This window comes from Falco peregrinus, chromosome 8, assembly GCF_023634155.1.
Source record: "Falco peregrinus isolate bFalPer1 chromosome 8, bFalPer1.pri, whole genome shotgun sequence".
In the NCBI taxonomy this organism is placed as follows: domain Eukaryota; kingdom Metazoa; phylum Chordata; class Aves; order Falconiformes; family Falconidae; genus Falco; species Falco peregrinus.
The window spans coordinates 14,031,798-14,057,113 of record NC_073728.1 but is presented as its reverse complement, the minus strand read 5'-3'; the positions used below and the strand labels follow the sequence as shown (position 1 = coordinate 14,057,113).

General features: G+C 45.4%; 1 long non-coding RNA gene across 1 annotated transcript in view; it reads left to right on the top strand.

Annotated features, from left to right (window-relative positions):
* The window catches only part of LOC129785068 (uncharacterized), a 59,746-nt gene that overhangs the window by 10,807 nt on the left and 23,623 nt on the right, over positions 1–25,316 (top strand). The window contains exon 2 of the long non-coding RNA XR_008748588.1: positions 6,369–6,503. This is a non-coding gene — a long non-coding RNA (uncharacterized LOC129785068). The remainder of the gene's footprint in view (positions 1–6,368; positions 6,504–25,316) is intronic.

Genomic DNA, 25,316 nt, shown 5'->3' with positions numbered 1-25,316 from the left:
TCGACATATTCTCTTGCCTTAGGCTTTCTCAAGTGGTGGTGGAGTACTCGTCCTTTGCTTCTGGTTGATCCTCATCTGACCAACAGTTTTCTGTCCTTCAGCTCTGATGTGGCTCTACCTTTCCCTAAACTGCAGGTGACCTTGGTTTAGTGTTTATATAGGGCCCCTTTCTGCCTCAACCCATTCATACTCTGGGGAATCGGATTTTCTTCACAGCATCTGAAGTCCACGCTGTTCTTCACACTTGGCCTGAGACTGTTTGGGGAAGAGCAGCTCTTTCTGCCCTGCACTTGCCATCCAGCTGATGGCTCCCTTCTGAAGTGCCTGGGAGGGGGAAGCTGGCCCTAGTCATGGCACAGGGGCTGCTAGTGTGGAGTCTGTCTGTGTGAGACCGCACCTGATTATAAGCACTCACCTGATAGAAAACTTCAGTACACCTACCTGGTACTGGAGTCAGACAAGTAATTCTCAGGTTTTCAATTTGTACAATGAAAATCATCACCTTTGGTGTCCCAAGGAGCTTAAGCTTGAAGCTTTATAATTTTAAGGGGCTACTATTCAATTTGTAGCAGGTTTGGGTGAAACCAGATGTTGGGGTCATCCAAGACTGGGAATCCAGCTCTGCAGTCCTTACCCAAAGAAGACTCTCCCTGGCTGCCCTAGCTGGCATTTTCTGATGGCCTACCTGTGCCTTCTACTCTCTAGATGTGAGAACATTTTCAAATAAATTAGTGGTTTGTTGTTTGTTTTTTTTAGTTTGGTATTGTGGCAAGCTAACCGTAGTGCAGGGAAACTGTATTATCCCAAAGGAAAAAAGTCACTTTCATCTTTCAGTACACACCTCATTGTGGAAAACAACTGAATAAAAAAAAAAAAAAAAGGGTTATTTTTTTCCCAGATCATTCTGTGCCCAATTTGCATCATGGCCTATGAACTCTTCTATTCTGGCACAATTGAGGAGGCAAGAGCTGTAAAATGGACTGGGAAGAAACAGCAAGAGGTAGAGGTGCAGGAACTTCTTAATCCATGTAATTGCCAAGCCAGTATATTATGTGAGCACCCCCTAAATTCTGTAGTTTGGTGGCCTCTTCAGATGTGTCTGATCACACTGCGAGACAGCAGAGAGATACAGAAACTGGTTTTAAGAGATTTTAAGCAAGCAAGAGTTGCAGAGGGTGACTGAACTGTAGATTTCAATCAGTAATCCCCAGGAACATGAAGGCCATTAGCTTTGGGGATTTCACCATAGTGTCACTGCAGAGGATTTATTCTGTTGAACACCAGCAATACATGCAGGTGGAGAAAACTTGGGTTTTACCCTTTACCCTGTCAGTGACCTAAAGCCAAGATAGCCAGGGATGGGACACAGGTGCTACTCTAACAGAAGTGTTGACACTGGCCTTACTTTAATTTAATAAAGGGGATCCTTTTCTGTGACAGATAGTTAAAAAGAAAAACCTCAGGGAAACCCAAGTAGCTGAGGGTCATTTTGAGTGCAGTCGTCTGCTCAAGTGCAGCAGAATAACCAGCTGTTGCTTCTGCCTGGCATTTTAGAGAAAGACTCTCTGGAGATGGAAGAACAAAGACTGTATACATACATATTTATGTAAGGGGGAGCAGAGAAGCCCCTGTCAAGGGAACAAGCCTCTTTTACCCCAGCAGAAGTTACTGCACTATGGTGTGTGACACAGCAGCCCATGGAAAAGCTGCTCAGCGTAAGTACTGCCAGTACTATTTGCTGTCTGCAGTAGGGTCCCCCAGCTCAGGCAGTCAGTGGGTTTCCCTCCATGGGGGCAGACTCAGTGCAAGGGAGAGGGTGGCTGTGGTGAAGTGTGTATGTGTTGTGAGTGGGTATATGTTTCCTTCTTCTCCTCTAAAATAAAATTCACACTATTAACTTCAGTATGAGCAGTCTTCCCAGCACCAGCAACATCCACTAGCTTTTTCTTCCCCCTCTCTCCCTGCCTCCCTTATTCACTGTTTTCCCTTCAGAGTCTATACCCCCATTAACAAAGGAATAAAAATTCATCACTGCAGCTGTCTCACTGCTGCTCACTGCTCCATGCTTAATATTCAAGCTGGGAAGCCGGTGATTTTAACTTAGAAACAGGAGAAGAATGACTTACACTGCAGATTTGGTAAAGCTTCTCTGCCTGTGTTCCTCTCCTCCTGCTATGTGCCTGAAAACTGTCTCAGATTTCACAGTGGTAATTTCTGCTCCTAATAACAATTCCTGAAGGGCTCAGCTCCTGAAGTTGTTGCCAAGTCGTCAAACACCCATGGGAGATCTGGCTGAGATTTAGTCCAATGGGTGAAAGGGAGACAGGGGAAAATGATTATGGAAGTGACATCCTGAGTGTGAGAACTGGGGTAATTTTAATTTTCTTCCCATCAAATCATACTTTTCTTTCCTGTAGAGGCTGTCTCTGGCACTGTCTTGTTTTACTGAGGTTTTTGGTGCCCAAATGGCATTGAAACTGGGAACATAGGGCAGAAAATTTGCATCAAGACTCAACATCACACCTTGGTTCAGCCACATAAATACTATTACACTTATGTGGTGTTTTCTCTGCAGCAGATGAGTCCCAAGCTATACCAGTGGGCAGGAAGATGGTATTGCAGCTGTGTCCACCATGGGATCTGGATTGGATCCCTAGGTCAGCCACAGCTTAGTTACCTTCAAACAGGGATTACATTCCTGTGTGTCACAGGGCATTGAACATAAGCTCTTGTAATAATTTTTTGTTGCTAATGTAATGATTTTTTGTTAGAAACTCTGAGGAGGAGAAGCATTTAAGCTGTGACTTAAATATACTCAAGGAGTCCCTTAGACTGGGTAGAGGAGTACATGCTAGGATGTTACTAGCGTGGTGGTGTGAGCAAAGCTGTGTTTGCTCTGCAGGGCAAAAGGAACATGGCAGCCATGACACAGATCACAGGGATCCCACTCTGGAGTCACTTGGTCCGGAGCAAATGAAGCTGGGGCAGTGGGGGGTTGTATCTTCTAAAATAATGAAAAAAACTTAGGGGGGGGGGGGGGGGATCAGTGAAGACCTACATTAGTATCTCCCACTGGTGCCCTGCAGCTTTTAATTAACCAGGTCCAATTATTCAGCCTATATCCATTTGAATAGTGGATAACACTGGAAGGAATTCACTTTCAATGGGATTTATGGCCCCCTTCCCTTAAGTCATTTTCAGATAAGAGATTATAAATGTTATGAAGTCTGCACAGATCAGTGTGATCCAAGCAGCAGTAGTTCATTGCTGTTAATGCTCTGATGTATTTATTCAGGGAACAAACTGGAAATCAGGAGGGGAGGAAACAAGTCTTTTAATTTGCAGGAAAACAATCATTTATAATTATTTTGCCTTTAATTCAAAGAACAAACACAGCTGTTGTTTGAGGCTCTTAATCTGATTACTGAAGTGCTAGCCTTTCAGTCCACAGTGAGCCAAGGGGACAGGCACTGCCCTGAGCCAACAGAGAGCAGTTCTCCTTTGGAAAGGAGACTCAGGTGAGGAAAGGGCTGGACTTGTTTCCAGGTTGTGATTTCATGTGCTTCAGCTTGTTTCAAATGTGCTACTTTCCACCTTCTATTTAATGTATTCCCTGCTTGGCTCACACACCCGAGGTGAACTGGGAATCAGTTGACTGTAAGTTTGTGTGGCTGGAGGACTATTTCTGATGTGCTGGGAAAGTTCCCAAAGTCTTTTCTCACCTTGTCTCCACCTTCTGCCTCCTCTGTCAACTGCCAAAACATCACACTTGCTAGTGACAGCAAAGGAGCCGAGGCAGTGTCCCATCTTACACAGTTGACAGCAGTGTCTGGAAGCTCCAGGCAGGCTCAGGACCCCATCATGTAGGACCTGTAAGAACCGCCCTGCTCATGGGAAACCTTACACTATTCAGAGACAAGGCACTCTGGAGCAAACATTGCTGTCCCACCTTGCCCCAAATCTCCTCTTGCATCCTGTCCTCCTTGCAGGGATGAGTGTAGGAACAGGAACTGAGGTACTGGGGCAGCACTTTCTGGCTCTAAGAAACACAAGAGCTACTGAAGAATCATTTAAAAACTGTGGCTGCTCTTCTGAAATGGGGTGGCATTATATTCCTTTTTATTCTCCTAATGGAAACATTAGTAGCTGATCAGTTCAAATGAACTTCAATGTATAATCTACTAATGTAGTTATATCCCATGGCAGCTGTCAGTTTGGAAAGGATGGAAATACCCTGGCTTTCATCCGTCTGTCTAGGGAAGTTCACTGGGATTCAGATATTTTCTACTATCCCCCATCCTCTGTAGCAGACAAAGCGGAACAAATGTCCTTGAGTGCTGGTGATAACTTGCAAGGAACAGAGGTGATGAGCAGAAAATAGCATGATGAAAAGAGACTATAGGGGACGAATAACAGCATATGTCCTATTTTGCTGCAGGGGCCTTCTATTTAAAGCAAACTCTAGGGTTTGGATGTAGTATTGTTCTACCTATGCAACTGTTTTTTTTCCCTCTGTGCTTAGTCTTCTACAGCAGAGATCTCTCAGATTTGAGTCTCTCTGTAATTAGAAAGAACAGCTTAAATCCTGACTTCAAACGAGAAGCCACCAATCTGCTGTGTAAACAGAGAGCTTGAGTGAGCTCCTGGGAGGGTTTTTAAAATGTGTTCTCCTAAACCCCTGGGGGGCAGGAGCCAGATAGTGGTGGGGATGAAGCTCCTCTTTGCTGCCAAGCAATCACACACACTGGGGACGTTAAGGGAGCGCAAGGAGGAAGCTGCCCAGTGCAGCTGCACAGCATGTAGGTACTTAGTTTAAGAGCATGGCTGTACCTTCTTCAATGCCAGATCTCTGCTCTCCTGCAGCCTCCCAAGGCTGCAATACACGCATCAGGAAGGGAGCCCAAATGATTTTCTGTCTAGGCAGTTGAACTGCATAGTGCATGGTGCTGGCCTCTGTCAGCTGCAGGGGAGGAGGAGGAGGTTTGGAAAATAACTGGTACAGCATCAACTCTGCTCGGACAAAGTTTTCTCATTACCATTTTTTGAGTAAATTCGAGCTGTCAAGTGACATCTCAGGTGTTTGAGATACATAGTGCTTCATACTGAACTGGCACTGGGCTCCTTCCAGCTGGGCCTGCCTTCCTGCAGAGCCACAGTCCGAGTGGGTTGAGCATGATGCATCTGGATCCTGAAACAGCTTCACAGCACAGACTGCAGGCTTTCCCCCAGCTGCTGCGGACAGAAGTAACACTGTGTGCTGTCTTTGTATGGATATTGAGAACAGACTAAAGATGTAGGCTGAGGTGTTAAAGTCTACCAGACCTTTTGCAAGGATAAAGGAAATCTATGGAGGAAATCTACTGTTCCTCACTACCTGCCTTATCTGTGCTAATTGTTTTCAAGGGGATTTTAATGTTGCTATAAACAGGAATCTCTGGAATTCCCTGATAAGCACATACAGCTGACTTGCTCTGGAAATTGCCAGTACAGCAAGTATAGCGGAGGTGCCGCTTAGTTTACAAGAGCTCATGAAGACTTCATCAAGCCGAGATCAAAAGAGATCAATTCCTGCTGGCCCTAACTCTCAGCAAAGACCAAGAAAGCTCCTGACAGCATAAGAATTGATCAGGCAGTGTATAACTGTGTAAAGGCACATTTATCCCCACTTGTGCTGTCTTATTCTGGCTTAAATTGTTCATGAAGAGCCAGACTTAGCATTGCAAACCCATCTGTACAGACTTCTTTACTTACTTTTAAACATAGCCACTCTGAAAATACAGTAGAGAATACTGTAAAATTCTCTACTGTAAAGTAGAGAATAAAGAAAATACACTCTGAAAAAAGAGTAGACCTAGAGAAGTAAATTTTGCCTGCCTTAAGTCTTTGGTTGCAAAGCTGTCTGACACTGCCCCTAGTAACTGTGCAAGCGGTGACCAGGGATAAGTTCAGCCCTCATTGTCGGGGGAAGAGCCTGCAGGCACCCTGCCAGGGCTCTCAGCCCTGCCCTGCCATACCAGCAGGTTGCTGATTCTTCTGACTCCTCTGCCTGTCCAGCACTCTCAGAACCCATGTTCTTTGTTAAATCTGCACAGGCTGTTTTGCAACACGGACCCAAAGCTTTGGAGCTCGTGGGAACAGGATGGGGTGTTTCTTTAATATAGGAGGGAAGCAAATCTTTGGCTAGTGATAGAGGCTGGGAAGGACTCTCTTTTTGCTTCTCAGGGTCAGCATGGTAAGAAGCTGGCTAGATACTTGCCCCCTCTGTCTTCTTCCATTATTCTTTCATGCTGCAGCCAGCTCTCCATCTGGTTATTCTGTTATGTGGCTTGGAGGCTCTACCAAAGGCTCTACCAAACTTTTCTCTGCAGGCGTGAATGCCAGTTCTCCAAAGAGCAAGCAAAAGACCCTCACAGCTTCCCATCCTTTGTGGAATGAATGGCAATAGAGGCAGTCAGCAGCACAATGAGACAAGTTTCCCACTTCCCTGAAGCCTCCTATTCATGGTAAGGACATGCAGGCCCAAATCAGTCTTCTTGTCTTGGTCTAAATCCTGACAACTCTTATGCAACATTTTGGGCAGCTGGCAAAAAGTCATGTGCGCTGTAGGAGCTACTTCTGGAAAGGCTTTGTAGGAGCTAGCCCTGCTCTGTGGGACTGGATGAAATCTGAAACGCAGAAAGCCTGTGATGAAGGCAGCCACAGGTTGCCAAGCAGTTCTCACAGACCTTGCTGTGGCACTCCTGGGCTCTGCCTGCATGCTGGTGTGGCCGCCACTGAAACCAGAAGTGGAGATGTGGAAAATCAGGCACAAGTTTGTTTGAACTACACATTTCCAGTCATTCTGGAAAGGAATTCTCATACCTAGACTGCTGACTGTCAGTATACCCTGTATAAACCATGTATACACAGTTAGAAATGAAATGCAATATCCTAGGGGTGGGATAAGTATCTAAAGGTGTACAACACTCAGTCATCTCATGGGCTGTGCAGGTGGAAATGCACAAGTGATACCAGAGAAGAAAGTTATGACTGTTCTTTTGGAGAAAAATCCCCCAGAAACTGCAAAGATTAACAATACAAGCGATGAGATTTGACTTGCATTGAAGAAGTCTGGTTACCCTAAAGAAGACTTATGCCAAACAAAAGCTAAGTGTTTGGTGCAAATCAGCGTACTCTGTTTAGGTTATCTGGCCTACAATGATTTAGTGGAAGAAGGACCTGAGAAGCTGTTATGCTAAAAGAGATCCAGTGTGATAGCAGACAGCAAATTGAATATCATGTGTGACTACAGTGTATTACAGTAGCAAAACGAAGTAGCTAATGAGATTCTTTTCTGTGTGTGGAAAGGCATCAAATCACAGGTGAGGGAGGCACTGGTTCCTCACAATGCTTGATGAGATCCCAAGCAAAATATACTGCATTCAGTTCTGGGCTGTATCACAGCAAAAAGGTATAGATAAATGTGGGATGGTTCAGGGAGAGGCACCAAGATGTAAGGTAGGATTGGAGAGGCTGATTGGTGAGGAAAGAAAATAAATAAATAAATGCAACATAGATAACAAGGAGCCTGAGAAAACAAGATTACATGTGCCTGTGTGCTTGCTGGGTGTGAGTTCCACAAAGGAGGGGAATAATTTAAGTGGCTATAACAGGCTATAACCAGGAATAATGAGATAAAATTATAAAACAGGATTGACAGTCATTTCCCCCAGGGCAGGGTACCACACAGACAAGCCTCCTCTGGGGAGAGGGGGAGGGAAGTGCTTTTGCATGTCCTCCCCAGCTGGAGAACACATCCTTGGCCCAGATCCCTTCCATTGGTAATGGGTCCAAGTAACTGCTGCACTAAGGTCTGGGGTTTCCCTGCTCTGTTTTTTACCTCTCTGTTGCGATACATATTGATAGCCTTGCCCAGCGCACTTCCCTTCCTCCCCTTCTCCATGCTCCTCTTGGATCCTTAGCGTACAAGTTCAGGCTGTGCTGGGAAGGGTCTTGCTTCTGCTGATCTCTCTCCCTCTATTAAGAAGCATTGGTGCTGGGAAAGGGTAGCATTGGAGGGGAATGTGGGTAGGTGACTGCCATTAGCAGTCTGTTGGGAGAAAGTTGCCAGCAGTAGGGAAATAATGGTGTGTTGTGCATGTGATCCTTTGCCCTTTTGGCTGATGAAGGAGCCTCAATCAGCCCTGCCCCTCTGGGTAGGGGATGGGAGTGCACACTAGGCCCTCTGTTAATAGCTGGGAAGAAATTCAAGTAGTCAGCACCACCTCCAACACAGGCAGCCCCTCAGTCAGTGAAATAAGGCGAGAGTTTCTCAACTGTAATGAGCTTGTTTTTCCATGAGATTGCTGTAATAAGCTGTAATGAACAAAGAGCTGCAGGATACAGAGTGAGTGGGTGATAGAATGGCAGATGAAACTCGGTGTTGATAAACGTAGAAGTAATGTGGGGAAAAACAGTGATAAGTGGATGTGTATGTACGTTAGCTATTACCACCCAGAAGGGAGATCTGGAGCCATCCTGGGGAGGAAAACTGTGCAGCATCAGTCACACTGGAGGCGGGGGGCGGGAATGGTTGGGAAAGGAACTGGCAGCAAAACAGAAAACATCATTATACTGCTGCATAAATCCATGGTGCATATGTGTCTTGAAAGCTGCCTGCAGTCTTGGTCCCCCAGAGAGGATGTAGTGGAATGAGAAAAAGTGTGGCAGTACTGCCAGGAGTCCTGCAGTGTGACAGGGGGCTCTGGCTAGGAATGAGGGGCAGGGACAGAGCTGAGAGCAGCCACAGGATGAAATTTTAAAGAGTTGTGGGTCAGAAGTGACAAGCATAGAAGCGACAGGTATGAAATTACTCTCTTACGAAGGGAGAATAACCAGGCTCTTCAGCTTGGAAAGGTGACAGATGCAGGGGTTATGCTAGAGATCCATCAAGTCACAATGTGCATGGAGATGTAAGGAATGATCATTCACCCTTTATCAGCGCATGGGAGCTAGGGGGCAGGAAACAAAGTTATTTGGCAAAAGTTTTAAAGGAAAGTAAAAAGAATTGCTTTTTCATCAATATACGGCCAAACCTGGAACTCACTGCCAGAGGATGCAAGTCAGTGACATGATTATAGATGTGTTCAAAGGGTTTGGAAAGCTCATGGAAGTAAAGTCTAAAAAGCGATGCTAAACTCAGAGATGCAGATGCAACCTCCAGTTCAGGAAGTTTCTATGCTCCAGACTGTAGGAAATTGGGAGAATCTCCACCCTGTTCTCCTGTGTTTTGCTCTAAGCCACCACATTGGCTACTGTCAGATAGAATGCAGAATAAGATGGACTTTAAGTCCAAGGCAGGTATGGCAGAGGCTGTGTTACAGGTCTAGCTGTGGTTAAATCAGTGCAGACTCCACATGCTCCAGGAAGCAAGGCCACACTTAGCAATTAATGTACTCATTCTTGTGACTGATGCTCTTTCATCACAGTTTTACTCCAGGGAAGCGTTCGCTGTTCAGGAGCATGAGAGATTAATTCCTAACAAAGAATTTTCCAACCATTTCCATTAGGGGAGCAGCCACAAGAAGACAGACCTTTGTTCTGCATCACTGACTGCTTTAGGTCATCCCCAGAGACAGACTTAAAGCAAAACCTCTTGAACCTTCTTGAACTTTAAGGAAACTCATTCCTGGATTTTCCATCTGGCTCAAAAGCTCTGCAACGGGCTGAGATTCAAATACCTCTGAACTGAGGGGAAGTCTGGAGCCAGATCCACAGCTGTAGCTCGAGGCCATCCTGAGCTTTTCATGTCAGGTTTCTTTGTGAGTGCCGGCTCCATTCTGCACAGGGCAGATGGGCCACAGGCCATGTGGCAGATAGAGCAAGAGGAATTCCTCTCACACACCACTCACACAGAAAATTTACCTCCAGGTAAACTACGTTAAGAAGGCTTCATTATATCGGACAGCTGTTTACTCTGCTGAAGAGTGTGAGGAGGCCTTTTCTGCTTTTCCAGGACTTTCATCTGCTGTCTCTTTCAGGAAGAGTAGGTGTAATAAGATTTAAAGCTCTGCCATGTAATTGTCATGAAGTTTATATCCCATGATTCCTGTTTGTGAGCAGAAATAAATTAAGCACCTGGGTAAGCCCTCTCTCTCTCCTCTTCTCCTGAGCACCCAGTGCGATGAGAAAACTGCCGAGAAACAACCACAATTAACGATGGGGTCACATTTAGTTCAGCACCATCGGCTGGTTAATTGGCTGATTCCATTACAGTTCTCCTTATCTGCGTGCCAACATAGCTTCTAACAAGCTGCTTGCTGGGTAATTAATCCTGTCTAGGGTTTAGATCCTGAAGCTGGGTCTGCTTTAAGGGACTATGCCATTACGAAGTGCTTCCTCTGCTAGCCAGGGCTGCTTCACTCAGAGCTCCTCCTTGCAGAGCCTGGCTGTGGGTCTGGCTGGCAGACAGGACACATGGAGACATGGCTTTCCTGGTGGTTTTCCTTGGTTTTGTGAAAATAATCCAGACCCTGTATTAGTTTTTCCTTGTGTTTGATGCTGCTTGACAGATCAGTAGTGAGGCAGTGCCTTGAGAAGTTAACTGTCCCCACTTCCTGCAAATGCAGATCATTTTAATGAACAAAACCATAACAAGATGTAATGATCTCTGCTAAAAAATGGAAATAAGTTTAGAAAGTAACCAAACAGAGATCTGATCAACACAAAGAGCAAGCAAGAGGAAAATTAAGATGGAGAATCATTTCCCAGCTGTACACTGGTTTGATGGTAAGAGCCAGGCTTGAGGGTTCATGCACAGGGAAGATCAGACACTAGCAGAGTCAGCAAACAAGCAGCTGTCAGGGTCTGCCACTTCTGTCGCTGTCGTGCCTCCTGCCACAGGCTACCCAGGTGAATTTTTGGGGCGAGGTGTACCCTTGTTCGTCCTGGTGAATGGACAAGACAGAAGTGCAGATTTTATCTGCTCTGATCTAAAAAGTCCTTTCAGGTTTCTCGTGTAAGCTGTAACTGAGGAAGCATTCACCTCAGCCTTCCCCAAGCTGTGATGTGCTGGGGTGTGTGCCAGCCAGCCAACAGTAGATATGTACAAGGTGATTAAGGTAAGAAAATTAAACTTGGAGGTGAATGATTGGACACATTCATTTGTGTAGTCTCTATCTACTTATTTCTCATGTAAATACTTCTAAAAATGAATGCATGGAAAGTAGGTCACTTTGGACTAACATCCTCGGAAGCAGGGATGTTGGAGATGCACATGGAGAAGGCATAACGCCAGGATTAGCAGGGACACAGCAGGGATGTAGGCAATTGGATGCTTTGAGCTGTGGGGAAAGGGGAGAGGTGCTTGTATTTTTACCATCCATTCTCATTCTACTCTCATTTTTGGAGGAGATTGGCTACCTCCAGCTTTTCTCATGGAAAACTTTCCTGTATCAGGTGGTCTCAGTCCTTGCTTTAACTTGTATCAGTCAGGTGTGAAAGTAGCCCAGCAGTTGTTAACGAAGTCACCCGAATGGTATTTACTTCTGAAAGCTGGAAGAGAAAGGACATGGTCTCAGAGAGAGCAAGGTCAAAATGAAATAAGACTTAATAGATGAATCGAGGTATTCCTCAGAGGCCATTTGCACCTTGGCCAGTGCAGGAACACCATGCTTTTCATGAGCTCAGAGACTTCTGCGTGAGTTCTCCCGGCTGAGATGGGTTTTGCTTCAGTTAATGGCCTGATAGACTTGAAGTGTGCAGGGCAGGTATGAGCTCTGAAGCAGACTTCAGAGCAGAAAGAAAAGACATCTACCTCCTAGCCAAACAGGGCACGAAAGGCTTTGTTGGCTGGGTTGCTTGGACCATCAGGAGATAGTGGGGACCTGACACAACTTCATAATTGTGAAGGTCTGTTGTGGTGTACATCCATGCACAAAAATCCTCGTTATCAATCATTTCATAAATCAAATTTGGACATTGGTGTGCAAACTTGTCTTCACCTATCAATTCAGGCAGGTGAAACAAACACACAAGAGGCATGTGATAAAAGAAAGACATTGCTGATGAGAAGGGACTGATTTAAAAATTGGTGCCCCTGGATGAGCTGGGTAAGGCTTTGTGGCTTGAAATTGAGCAACTTTGCTGAGGAGGGGAGATCAGCATGGTGAAGACAGATTTGCCGAAAGGACAGAAAGGGAGCTAGGGAGCAGGAAGGGGAAGGCACTGAACTGGGCGTGGGGTCAGCAGTTGAAGACCTGAAGAGGAAAGACAGATGGAAAGGAGAGGTGGAAGATGTGACATTTGTCATGAAGCAGAGGAAGGCAACTTTACCAGTGAGGTTTGTGTGAACTAGAAAGTGGGGAGAGATGAGATTATACGGCAGTAGTGAAAAGAGGAAGCGGACATGCCAGTTCAGTTCATTCTGCTCACAGTCAGTAGCTGAAGAATGCTTATTCCTTAAGAGCATAAGCCATCCTCAACTAAGAGAACAACAGGGTTATGAAGGAAAGAGGATGCCTTCAGGCACTTGTGGCCAAGAGAAGTAGTGCCTACTGCTCTATGTACTTTCCTCCTGTGGGGCTACTGGGAGGCAGGACAGTTGATCAAAGAGTTAGATAGTTTTTTCTCTTTGATTACTGGTGTCAGAAAGGAAAGGTGTTAGGAATTTCATAGCCCCTGCACTGCTAGAGTAGGTTATCATTTTGTTTCTGGTTCCTAACAAGCAGGACTGCTGGAACGTGGCGCGCTGTCTGCCCTTGAAATGTGTGCCCATTTGACAAATCTCCTTTTGGCCTGGAGAGCTGCTCCTCCGTTTTCCTGTCCTGCTGCAGTTTAGCTAACTAGCTCTTGGCATACCTGCTCCTTTTGGGGACAGAGAGCTCTGAACACCCCCAGCTCTCTGATGCGGCCCAACCTTGCAGCAAGGAGGGGCAGTTCCAGAAGAACTTTGCCAGGTTGCTGCTACCTTCCTCTTTTGCTGGCTAACAGTGCCCGCACACTGATTTTCACCAGCATTAGTGCATTAGGGTGGTTCTTGCATTTCTGGCTGTACAGCTATGACACTTTGCAGTTTCAGTTATGGCTGCATTGGGGATATTCCCATTTCATACAACTTTGGAGCTCAGAATTTGTCAGGGTTGAACAGTTTTGAAGAAAATTATCTGAGGAAGGCAAGAGGCACTCCAATATGTTAAAGAACAGACTGGTACTATTGATGTATTTGGTGCCACATTTTCAAACTGCTGCCTGCTGGGACCCACATCCATCTGTCTTTTGTTTTTTCTTCCTCCAGAAGCATGTACTAAATACCATCTGATTTACTTAGAAAGAATGAAACAACCACTGTTCAGGGGAAAATCTAATGCAATTCAGGTCATCCTAACTTCAATGGATAAGACACCTGAAGACTTTGATATTATTACTGAGACTATTAGAATTGGTGATGCTTTAAATACAGCATTTAGAACCTTGGGAAGTTGTTCAACCTGAGTGGGAATAGGGTTGATGCAGAAAAATCCTGAGAGTTTCAAGACTGAAGTTAGAAAGTTTATTTTTGTTGTTGTTAAAAGCAGGCTGCCTTTACAAAGGTATCAGTAAGAAATCATGTTGGTTTTCCTGCATGGTACAACTGCATTACCTACAAGCATCTTGAACGTCAAGTGCAATCTGTCAAAATCTACACTCCTGGTGTTCTGCCAGAAGGGAATATACATATATCCTATATATTTTTTTTCCTTCAGGAGCCCGGTGTTAGCCAATGCAATTTTCCTTGAGAGGCAAGAATTTGAAAGGGTTAGGCCCACGTATTTCTGATACCATCGTGGAAATTAGCATTTCTAACAGACCAGTGCTCAATCTATTATTTGTATTTGTAAAAGCATTGTGGCTCCTGTTTGGTTATTGGGGTTTTGTTGTTTGTTTTCTAGTAAACTTAGCTAACATGCAGGTTCTGTTGATCTGCTTATGCTGTGGAAAGTCTGAATTCTGTGGTGTTGCCTGGACATTATAAATAATGTGCACACATTTTAACCAGGTACTGTGCTGCCTTGTTGCTGTCAGAGAAGTCCCTGACTATATCAATAGGACCATTTGTGTGCAGCACATAAGTCCTGTCAGCAGGAAGATGTATCACACCTCTTCTGATTCACTCTTTCCGTAGGTTTGCTCTGTGCATCCCTTCTGAGACAGTCTACATATGCTGTTTATGGATGTGAATTTTTGCTACCAAACCAGTAATGCTATCACTAGTCCTACTTAGATGTGCTGATACTAATAAACCTCATATTTTGGTAGAAACATACTATTTTCCTCCAATAAGGAAGGTTTTGTCAAAAAAAGGTGCTTTTTAACAGTTTTCATGCAAGGAAGGAGAAAGGGATGGAAGAGGGGAGAGATGTGCTGCTTTAGCTACACATCTAGTTGGTCTAGTTAAAGTAGCACCATTTTTTGTGTGTAGACAAGAGCTTAGGAAATGTGCAGGTCTTAGTCTAAGGGACAAGACTTTAAAGCAGTCATTGAAGTCTAGTGTCAGTTTTCAAGGCTGAAGAATATTATTTTATTTAGGCTTCCAGACCAGCCTTGCTCCAGGAATGCACTTAGGCTGTTTTTAAAGCAAACATGAAATCAATAGCCTGGTGTTCTCCTCTGCTATTTCTTGCCAGAGCCTAAGGACCACACATGGGTTTTCCCTCCTCTTCGCCACACTGCCAGGCATGCTCTTGGATAACGGCAGGCAGTTCTTGTGGATGAATGCGGAGAGGTTTCAAATGGCCAAACACACATCGGACATCTGGGCAGTTTTTGCTGCAAAGTATTTTCCGTCAGGCTTCCCTCCAGATATTGCTGTGAAAGGACTGGCTTACACCACCCTGTCACAGATTTTATCCAGGCTCAGACTTCAGTGGGAGTTTTATCTGAGTAAAGCTCAAATAGGAGCCTGTCAGCTTACCTCACCATTTATAATGTTCCTGGTGGAACCGAGGGCTGCGGTTTTCATTTTGTCCTTGGTGAATAGCAGCCCAGAGAGCAACAGGGCACTTCCTGCATATCACCCCAGTGGTGGGCCTCAGCTCACCCCTTGCCTGGACCCTTGCTAGGTGCAAGAAAATAACTTACTTGCCTCCACCCTGTGCTGGTAACAGGGGCTTCACCTAGAGTAGCAGATTCAAAAGCTTGTCCAAGAAGGATTGACTTGCAGCTCCCCACTGCACCCACTCCTACCTCCAAGCAGCTGCCATCCTCATAAGGTAAGCAGGAACCTCTGGCCAGCTACTGATTTCTCTTGAACCAGTGGCCCAGAGATGAATGGTCTTTCAGCTTTCAGCAGCTCCCTCGAGCCAGGCTAGCTCCTCTTCTCCTGCAGGGCTTGAAGTTGAACCATGTGGTACCAAGGCAGGTCTCCAGTTAAAAAAGAAGACACACATTAGCAAGGAGGAGAGAAGCATGCTGAAATTGGAAGTGACCATTTTGTGTTTGATGTTATTCAGAGGAGCCTGTTCTTCATTTAGGACATTAATAGTTGTAACAGAAGCTGTAATATTTCAACAACAGTGGTGATTAGGAGCAAAGAGGCAGCTAATCTCCATCTAAAAAGAGCTAACTAGCCCGTCCTTTAGCCCCCACTGCACTGTCACATTTAAATACCATGAATATTCACTGCTTGGCACCCAGCTGGCAGCTGAGCTGTTTTGACACAAAAACCTTCAAACTCAAAGAGTTTTTAATCAGCCTGCAAGAGAGAAGAAGAAAGTGAGAGAAGGAAATAGGAACAGAGAAAATGAATCAGTGAGTTCAACAGAGAGGCAGGTACCTGAATCCGGTTAACCCCATCCCTTCTCTGCAGCCACAAGTGCTGCTTCTGCAGCTCTGCATCCCTCTCCCAGGCTGCAGGGGATGGAGAAGGGGCACCCTATTCCTCCTGGGCACCACATTCCTCCTAGGTGCTCCACCCTGCCCTGGACCCCCATATCCTCAGGCATCATATTATTCCTGCCTGCCCATTCTCCCTGGATGCCCTGTTCCCTCCAGCTGCCCCATCCTACCCCGATGCTCCTTGCTCAGAGAGCACCCCATCCCACTTTCCTACCCATACTTAGAATGCATCCCCTCCTGCTGCCTTTGCTTGTTTCCTGGTGCAGGGCTTTTTTACTCTCACCCTTAGCTGTGTTTGTGACTGGTTACCAACATGCTTCTATTACAGGCAGCACAGTGTCACTCACAACACGTAATGTGCTTTAGAGCAGCCAGTCTTTGCCTGCAAAGAGTTTTCATCTCAGAAAGAGGTTCATCAGTGTTAACAGCTGCCATCTCCAATATCCTTATTGGTGTCTCAGAGTTGCCTACAGCCCACAGAAACCCCTTTGCTTCAGTTTTTGCAGCTAGGATTAACCATGCAGCTGCAAACACAGAAAATCTTGCTTTCTCCTGGATGAAAGGACCCCACAATCATCTGAAGGCCCAGGTTTCATCACCACTACAGATCTGGGCACTGATGGATCACCCAGCACTCCCCGTTTAACCTGAATCAGTTCTATACACACAACTACATTTCTGTCAAACTAGCTTGAGCACACAACACAGAGTTTATGCAACTTTATGCTGTTATGCCAGCTTTGGGCTGGTTGTGGTGGACAGTTTATACCTTATCTGTTGGGAAAGTAGGGTGGCATAGGCAGACTGCACCCAGTCTACTGCAACGCCTTGCTACGTAAAACTGACTTGTCTAAATTTTCTAAATGTGTTTAACTTGGTGAAGTGAGTTTATGCTGGATCCATGCTTCGTGTCATATGGCTGTGGCATTTTTGATCTAATACTGGGAACCACAAAGTCAGATTTATTTTATAATCAAACGGCAGCCTGAGCTTGAATGTTTGTGGCCCAGACTGCAGACCTCAATCACACGTGGGGAATCTATGCATGCCCCTCAGCTGGCTGCATGTTCAGAGCACAGTGGGGACTTTTCTAACCTACTGTGTCTTCAGTGAGTCTGTTGTGCACTTAAACTACACATAAAGTTGTCTCATCTGCCTTCAGGGTCCTTAAAACTGAGATGCACCTCAAAAGCCAGTGTCCTGGTTCCCTTAAGGAAAACCCATGGAGAAGTGAAGTACTAAGACTAATTTATTATTATGGCCATTGCAAAGGCTACTGGTATCCAGGAGGGTGTTGTGGTGACCTACAGAGACAGGCCAGTGCTGAGGGGAGGGATTGTAGATGGAAACAACAAGGCAGTTGCTGGAAACGCAGGCCAGTGAGAAAAATGAGCAACTAGCACTGGAGGAGCAAAGTGGGTAGCTGCATCCTATTAGCAGTGGAACAGAAACTCTGGGCGGTGAATAAAAAAGAGCAGGGTTAGAGGGGAGCCTGAAGGCCCTGCTACATGGTGTGATGGAAAGGGTGCCACAGTGGAGGGACTGAGAGAAAGCAATGTGGTGGCGATGCTGTGTGAGTCAGATCTGCACTACTCTGATCTATCTGGACTGAAGGTGGAACGTTATGGATGTCAGGGAAAGACCACAAAGAGAAATTAATGTAACCAAGATGGGAGATGAGAGTTTGGGAGCAGGTTTTTCTTGTGTGGGTTCCCCAAATCTGAAGCTAGTGTAAGATTTATTAGGAGTTACTGAAGCTGTGGTGACTTTTACCAAATACAGTCTGGGACTCCTTTGGAAGGAAGAAGTAGAAAGATTTGGGTTCCACATTTCATTAGTGCTCTCAAGATCCTCTGATGCTGCCCAGACTCAGAGATCTCACCCAGCACTTTAAAATGTACAAGCATGCACACAATAGCCAAATGTGCTTTATAATCTATTCCCAGGCAGCAGCCAAACTGGGTTTTGCATAGATTGGTACTTACTCTATTCAAGTTGATAATTATTTTGAATAGAATACTCCCCATGAAGCATGCCTGGAACAGCATCAAACCCTATGGGCTGTGAGAGGCACATCCATCAGCTGTACTCTGGGGTGTATTCTGGAAAGGCTCACAGCTGGATAGGAGGATCCATTTTCCTATATACTTAAATGAGAAAATAGCATGCGCTTTTCTTCAGTCTCTTCTCGCCAACATCTGGCCACTACTTACAATGAATTTGCACAGTTGCTAGAAACTATATCTGGGAATGCTTCCTTCGCCTGTGGAAAAATGTGGGAATCTAATATAGTACAAAACCAAGGTGTTCTAGCTAATACGTGTCTCAAAGATCCTGAGGACTTGGATTTGGAATGTTTTAGAGGAGGTGGGTCAAAAGTGTTTTACTTGACATTCATCTACAGTTTTCTGTTGCCTGACTCCATCATATTTGCATATAGTTAACACATTCTGTATTAGGTTAAGGAAATTCCAGGCTGAGCAGCAGGTAGCAGAGGTGTGGAACTGGCAGCACTCACTTACCTGAGTCCACCTTCTTCCCAGTCTGTTGTGAGGGGAGCATGGTGCTGCTGTGGTAGTGCTTTGGGGTTGTGGGGCTCAGATTAGACATAAAACAGAAGTTGTGGCCATCTGTGGTCATTAACATTCCATTACACCTTTTGGTACTGAAGCAGTTGGTGCTACATCTAGTCCACTTGCAATACAAGGCAGACAAGCCTTGTGCAGCCCAGCAAGAGGCTGCCTTGTGAGGTTTGCCAGTTGTGTTTTCAGATTGTGGTGGAGCATGGGACAGAATCCCATGCTGCCTGCCCAGAAATAGCTAATCCCAGAGCTGGGAAGCAGAGTAGCCGCACCCTTGTGACCAGAAAACATGCTGAGAAGGAAAGACTTAAGTATGGAGTGTGCAACATACTAACAAGACAGCTTCATTGTTTCTGCAACAGGATTTACTCTCACAGGGTGGTGCTCGGTGCTGGCACATATATAGACAAGCCTTAGAACAGTTTGGGTTGGAAGGGACCTTTAAAGGTCATCTAGTGCAACCGCAAGATCCAACTGAGGATCCTTGCAGCAAGCTGCACTGGGAGATGTAGCCTGACACTCCAAGGCAATTCTGTGAAATAGGAAGGGTCTCAAGCTCTTGTTGTAAATTGGATCCCTTCTCTCTGCAGAAATCTAAACAAGGGGTGAAAGTAATGGCCCTACAGAAAATGAAGTCTAAACCACCATGCAGAGGGGCAGAAAAGGGCGGTGGTGGTTCCACAGCCTTTACGGACTGATAGCCTACAGACCCCATCCTTGGCACTTGCTCATCCTTGACTCGCCCTGCTGTGCAATGACCCAGAGCAGGAACCAGCCCAGCTGAAAAATAAACTTTTGTTTTTCCTTGGGTTGTTTTTTATCTGGATCAGTTCTCTGGTCTCATTTGCTATATGCAACACAGACAGCGTGCTGGCATAGCTGGTGGTGCAGAGTACAGGTAAGGAAGCAATGGGGAGTGGGAGGGGAGCAGAATTACTTAAACTGATGTAAACAGCCCTGTGGTCAAAAATGCAACCAGAGCCTGATACCAGACCCTGCCCGCAGTGCTTTCCTTGGTGTCAGGGCTGGCCTGCGGTTTGCACAGAAGTGGGAAGGGGACAAATGCCTCTCTTAAAGAAGCTGCAGAAATTCTTGAGTAATCAGAGCAAATCATCTGAAACTGCTGCTACTGGGACTCCGCAGCTGATGCATAAGAGTTCTGGAACCTTGTAAAACTTACTGGTGCAGCATCCTGATACCAAAAAGCAACAGTGCCACTTTATGTCTTGGTTCCTTCCTGTCTATCCTAACTCTCTTGCAGAATCATTTCTTCTCTGTCCTTCTCTGGGGGAGGAAAAACATCTGGCAATTCTCTTTGCTCCTTCCTTGGCACATCCTGTGTGCCAGGGAGGTTGCTCAGCACCCCTGGTATTGCCCTCTGTTAGGAAGGCCTTGTGTCTGCACCCGAAGGGAAGAGCTGCTTGGTCTGGCATCAGTGGTGGAACCCCACAGCACTGTCCTGTGCCAGTCACTGCCCAGAGAACAAACACAGCCACCCTGGATGCTGCACACCCTTTCTGTCAATGGCTGCTGTATTTTATCTCTCTGTGCTGCTGCTTCCCAGGCAGCATGTGATCCTCTGCGGTATGCTCTGGCTTCTATAGGGAATGGGCTGATGCTATAAAATGGTCTTTTTATGGAACTTCTTGGCAACGCAGAAAACTTTCCCATTGCCAGGGTGTTCTTTTTATTCAACAATTTGTTCCCAGAAAGCAACACATTTAACCAGATCTTCTCTATTAAGGGGCTTCAGCTGCATTTGTTTTTTTTCTGAGCTTATTCGGTGTGCTGCAAACTGCAAAACAGTGTCTTACAATAGATTTGTCTGAGGGAACTGAAGTGTGTACTGCTGTGATTCTGCCTGCTGTGGGAGCTCCTTGAAAGCCAGATGTCACATTCAAAGAGTAATCTGTGTTTACAAACACATGGCCACACACACCCACTGCTTTCAGCAGCCAGCAAACTAAAATTCAAATCCTGCAGTTTTGCTTCTCTACCCACCTGCCCCGCACCCAGCCAGAGCAAGAGAAGACAGTTTCCAGAACTTGCATGGGATCGTCTCTTTTATTTAGATGGGGGGAAAAAAATATTACTGTTTGTGGAAGGCTGAATTTAACTTCCCAACTGGGGCCTCTTATATGTAAGTTTTTGCAGACAGAAAAACACCAACTGCTAGCAAGATAATCCAGTTTCCCTTCTCTCGCACTCTGAGGAAGACTGTCTTTCCCCCCACGCCATGCTGGGTTTCAGTCTCGCAGACATTTTCCCGACCACTACACCCCCCCATCCCCCCACCCCCACTCCGGCAAGATCCATATCAAAGCTTCAGCCCCACAGGGTTCATTAGGAGGCATTTATTTCTGCATATTCTGGAGGGTGGGGGGGATGGGGTGGGGCACAGAGGAGGCAGATAACTTGATTCACAATGCAAATAGGTTGCCCTTACTTTCAACCCTTCCTTCAAACCAGAAAACATTAAAAAACCCATAAGTTCTTCTAAAAGAATAAATACATTAATTCTGCTGGATGTTACATTGCTGGTGCCTCCAGAAAAGTGCCCTAGCACCATTTGATGGGAAAAGTCTGTGAAATCTATTAACTCTGCTCTTGCCCTTGCTCCCTGAAATGCTGTTAAAAGTTCAGTTGAGTGGGCTGAACCCATATTAGAGCGCTTGGTTCATTTAAGAAAGATTCTTAGCAGGTAGTTTTGCACAACAGGGCTAAGATGCTTCAAGGAATGAGGGTAAGTCAACTCAATTCTCTCTGCAAATTTGAAGCAGTAGTCTGTGATTTACTAATGGGGAGCAGTGAGTTATTAAGCTCATCACAACACAGCATCCTGCTCCCTTAGTCCAGAGGGAGCCAGCTATTAATAAATCAGAAACCAGTGCTAAGCTACAGGGATAAAAGGATCTACATTAATATGAAAATATTAATATCTGGAAAAGCAGATTATAATCTAAATGGGTTAGAATGAGATAGCACCATTGTTTAGAAGACATGGCTTGCTTCAAATCTCATTAGAACTGTAATCATACTCGCAATGGAAGGTATCTTCAGACCCTTGAAATCGCTTTGGATGCTTGGTAAATGCGTGATCATGCAGGGGGGTTCAAAGGCCTGCCCAAGGCTTGCCTTTCCTCTGTGTCAGCTGGAGGATCTGCCTGAAGGAAGCAGAGACCCCAAGTACCACCAAAGGGGATGATGTGGCTGTTGCTTCTGAAGGGTGTGCAGCTCGTGGAAGCACTGCACTTGTCACTGGAATGGGCATTGCCCAGAGACACCCATGACTGGGCACGAGCTTCTCTGCTCCACTTCCCTCCAAAACTTTGTCCAGAGGCACAGGAGAGGCGCGGGTGGAAATCTGTGAGATGAGGCTATGTTCTCCCTCCCTCACTCGTGCAAACTGAAGGGAACTCCGCATAGCAGTGCCTGCTGTGAAGGGGCAGAGCAAGAGGGGTCATATTCAGGGGCTGTTTCCTCCCAGGCCAGGTCCCCAGAGCAACCCCTTCAGGGACGTCTCCTCCGCAGTTGCCTCAGGTGCTGTCTGGCAGGGAGCATCCAAGCCCTCATTGCTCACAGCACGCTTCCCTCCAGGCCTGGCCATTTTGTCCTCCCTTGTACCAAACTGAGCAGAATCTGCCCCTGGTGGGGCTGCGGTGCAGCCTGGCGCTTACAGGCAGCTCCCTGAAAACACGGGGATGGCTAGTGACCTAGTCTGCCTTCATTCCTCACACACAGATGGTAACAGGCCCTTCTCTGCTGCCTGTGCAGCTGCTTTCCTGGGTTTCTCTCTCTCACCCTCAGAGTTCATGGTTCTCAGGTTGCCTCCTCACTCAGCCCCTAAGGCAGCTCCATCATTCTGCTCCCAGGAGCCTCAAACATGGTCCCAGGCTTGGGGCCTCACATCTGTCTCCAAGCTTGTCTCCTGGCTCTTTCTGCGCCTGATCTACAGTGGGATGGTCAGCATCCCTGCTCCCAGCTCCCAGGTCTCTTGCAGACATTCTTTCAACTGGATTAAATCCTTCGTGTCTGCATCCAGCTGAATGGCTTGTGAGAGGGTTTTGTATAAAATAGACATCTGGTCATGTGAGAAACCTTCAGCACCTACCCAGCAAAGCAGGGTGCAGTTTGTCTTGCAGCTTTTCACCAACTGTAGGAGGCAGGTTCGTGCAGTTTAGCCCACAGCTCACCAGCATCAGCACGGTGACTACTTTCTTGCCTAGGAGACCCGTGCAACAGCATTGTGTTTTAGCTCACAAGAATTGTTGCCAGATTTCATCGTGAGGATAGTAGGCCTTAACGGTACTGTCACATGGTGATAAACTCAAAAGGCCAGTTCAGTAGTGTAAAATCTTTTCATCCTTTCTATTTTAAATCCAGTCAAAATGTCAAATGGCCTGAGATTTCATTAGAAGAGAAGGTTCTGCAAAGAAAATGCAACAACCGTTCTTGATAAGAAGGTCAAAGCCAAGGTCAGACTGTTGCTCAGAGCTGTTATTTTACTTTGGCACCTGTGGCACTTCCAGCCTTAGTCACCAAAATGAACTTTCCAGCACATCCTTCAGGGAAGTGCCCAGTCAGGCCAGTGGTCTAGCTCATGCTTGCTTCATCACAGACGTCTATCAAAAATAGAGACATTACAAATAAATTTTAGCCCAACTGCCTAGGGGAGGCTGGTGAGTAGAGTTTCATCTACTTAAGATAGGAAGGACCTTTCGTAATGCATGGGTTTGATTTTCACAAATATTGAGACTATTCTTTGCATTAATGATAGAATGGATTAAACGTGCCCTGTTTTCCTACATAATACCCCTCTGGAGTTTCACTGGGACCAAAGCAGATCTGGCATTTAAACTAAAGAAATCCCTGTTTGGAGTGTGGGAGTCTCTGGAGAGGCCACAGTTCTGCATTGCAGCTGTGAAGTATGGCATCTCCTCTGTTGCTTATCAGAGATCTATGCTTCTCCTGGGAAAATTTTGCCCAAAGGATTCAGCCCTTGCCAAATTTTCAACTGGATTTTGTTTGTTTATTTTAAATTTCTTTTTAAACATCTGAAACCAACAAACTTTAAAAATGCTCTAAATCTATCAACTTGAGTTAATCCCTTAAAATAAAATAATAAAAAAGAATAATTCCTCTAGGCTGCCAACTTCTGTTTCTAAAACTTAGTCCAAAATGGATTTAAATGACTGAAATTCTAAACCCTGTAAAAATGGCGTTTAATTGAAAAGAATTGATGTTTTTCTTTTCTCCCGTGTTATTACACCTGTTCATAGCATCTGATTAATCTGAATTTTAAAGTGGTTCATATCAAACATACATGTGTATGTAAAATGCTGCTCTTCTGACCTTTGTGCTCACTTTGCAGTGACAGGGAATGCAGATATCTGAGGAGTGAGTCACCCAGAGCCAGCTCTGCCTCATCTCCTCCCCAGTCAGTCCTCCAGGAAAGCATTCCCCACGTCTATGCTCTCCTCCTTCTTCATGTCTATACTCATTTATCATGCAAAAAAATCAGGGCAGGGATGGAGCCAGATATTTTAGGTCCAGAACAGCTTCTAATTTTTTCCAAGGTTTCTACTGTGCTGAAAGGCAGAATTTTGATATGAAGCTACATGGACCCTGGAGGTGGTGTCTGGCTACAAATGCAGCTACATCTCTCTCAGCTTCAGGGGTGCTCCAAGCAAGTGGGTGGGCTGGGCTCCATAAATAGCGTGTACTAATCCATACTCCAGTTTATAGAAAGGGATCGTAGAAAACACACAGCCACAATCTATTCAGGGAATTTGTTAATATTAGAACCTTAGGGAGCAGCTCTGCTTACTTTATATACATCTGTTTGTTGGAAATATCAGTTCAATAAACAATTTTCTCAGCCCAAGTATCTTAGCAGTGCAGGCATTACAGATGAGGATGATGTTACAGGCTTTTAAAGTCCTAAGGCAGGGTCATTCTCCCCAGTACAGAGGTATAGGTCCACAGTTTTTTCTCATATCAGCACAATACATAGACATCCATAGCACATGAAATGCTTGAGCATCAGCAATCATAATGAAGGCCCCAAAGTGAAACTTAAAAAAAGTACACTTTCCAAGGACCTCCAGTCCTCTGGATAAGACTCATATTGAACTCTAGCGATGTTAGATGGAGATCTTCCGGTATCCTGCAGCAATAAGTATGTTTTTCCTGGAAGTAGCTTCAACTGCATATTCTGAATGAAATCTTTGCTTTGGAGAGAGCTGATGGTCAAATATCTGTAGGTATTGGTCCTTTGTCACCATCTGCCATCCTGCTGAATGATGGTAACATATAGAGTTGTCTGACCTGGTGTGTGGCCAGGACTGGAGAATCCCAAGTTTCTGCCTGTTTCCAGTGGCTTTGCAGGCAATATGGTATTCACCGAGGAGGAAGGTGAACAACTCTCTAACATAAAGTGGATTCTAATGTTTGTATCTGAAGCTGTTGCAGAGTATACAATGGCTATTGTCTTTGAAGAGCTTTGCTGTCTCATTACCCTGGAAAAAACGTTGGGATATTAAATGGAGAACAATAAATCCCACTATCAGCAAATAACCTGCTAGGAAATAAATAAAGTAAGAGAGTTACACTTATCCTAGCAGGTATGGCTTGTTGATACAATCTTACATTCAGAGGTTATTGCATTTAAAGAGCTTTTCTGGAACTATTCAGAGAATATGTGATTTGGTAAATAGGTGGAATATGATTTAGCTTTAAAAGAGCTGGCTCTGAAATAGTACATATCTCTAAAAAATATATTTCATCTTATGACCAGCTGGATGAAGGTCTTGCCAGGACACAGCAGCATCATGTTACTGTACACCGTGAAGACAATGCTAAATTCAGATGCAGGCTCCAGCT